A 1,665-nucleotide genomic window follows, 5' to 3' on the forward strand; every position below is an offset into this window, starting at 1 on the left:
CTATGCTAGTATTGACACTTCATTTAAGGATCAGGTGCATAAATATATCTTATTGATTATGAAAACACAATTTCCACTAGTCCCCCACAAACAAAATGATCGATGCTTGCTTACCTTCCTTAACCACAAGAACCCTAGCTCACCTAGGATGCCAACCTTGTCGGTCGATGACCCGAAAAAGCCCAAGACATGAGAATAATGCAGCATTCTTCTACAACGATGGGACGACCAAAGAGGTGCTTATCGGTGGTCCTCATGTCACTCCTTTCACCCGACATTGGTGTTGAAACAGCGAGCAGATAAAGACACCACAACCACACACCTACGATTTTCATCGAGAGGAGAAGAAGAAAAGAGAGGTGATGAAATCCCTTTATGGAGCATAGGTTAACCACCCGTGAAAGAGAGGGGAAAAATAATAAAAAGGTGGTGGAGAGAAGATAACAAAGAGCACGTTCAGAGGCCCTAGTCACAGATGCCTGCCTTTACGAAAGAAAGCCAAGGAAAAGGACCTCCAAAAGTATACAACAAAATTGGTGCTATTATAACCATCACATCCATGTAGATGTTGGCCTTCAGCACCGGATCTCGGGCTTGGTGGGCTTCCATGGCCATGGGTTGGAGATCAAGCACTTGGAAAATATTGGTTTGGTGTCTCACCTTTTAGGCTAGTGCACTGAATACTTGAAATTACGGGAACGGATGAAGCTGGACAACGTGGAGCCTCCGATGGCTACTGTTGAGACGCATCCAGGGCCATGCTGAAAGGAACAGTGGTAGTACAGTCCCGACATATTGGGTGTCGTTACACACATGCGGTCGGTGTTTGTAGGCTTATATGTACTTCATTGTTCTGATGATCATGCTTCTAATCATGCATGGTAGAGAAAACTTAGCGTCACCATGCATATTATAGCTTCTGAGAGATATTTTTGCGATATGTTAAAAATGCATGGTGCAAAAAATGATCCTTGCACCACAACTGATGTATTTCTAGTTTAATCAAATGATGTGCATGGTGTTTAGAAATACATCATTTGCTTAGAAGTAAAGCTTAGAAATACAGTTGTGGTGTTTGGAGTTTAAACTAGAAATGATTAACGTGAAAATTTATGAGGTTTCCGCAAAGACTAATTTGACTAAAGTGTGAAAATGGACCAGTCCATTTGGATCTATTTTTATATTCAAATCTATCTGGATATAAATAAAAATTTAGGCATCCGACTAATATCTGTATACACATCTATATCCGTTCAAAAAAATAGATATGCATATATATGGATAAATAATTATTCAACCTGCAGTTGAATATCTGATTCTATTTATAATTCTATATAATTTTATATAATACTCATAAACTTTTAAAAAATATATATAACTACATTAATATGCTATAACTTGATTTAGCATCTATTTAATAATATCTTTGATTTTATCCTTGTAAAGTTTAATCATCTAACTAATTATATCTATACTTTTCAGTATCTGATTTGTGTCTGTATTTATTTAAAATGAATATAGATATAAATTTTTATATCCAACTGATATCTATTTCAGCATCTATATTCGTCAAACAAAACAAATATAGATATGCATATATTTATATCCAATTTGTATCCTATCCGATTTTAGCTCTAGATTTAATGCAGGATAGAAGGAAAAGGA

The sequence above is a fragment of the Elaeis guineensis genome, chromosome 6 (genome assembly GCF_000442705.2).
Source record: "Elaeis guineensis isolate ETL-2024a chromosome 6, EG11, whole genome shotgun sequence".
Classification (NCBI taxonomy): domain Eukaryota; kingdom Viridiplantae; phylum Streptophyta; class Magnoliopsida; order Arecales; family Arecaceae; genus Elaeis; species Elaeis guineensis.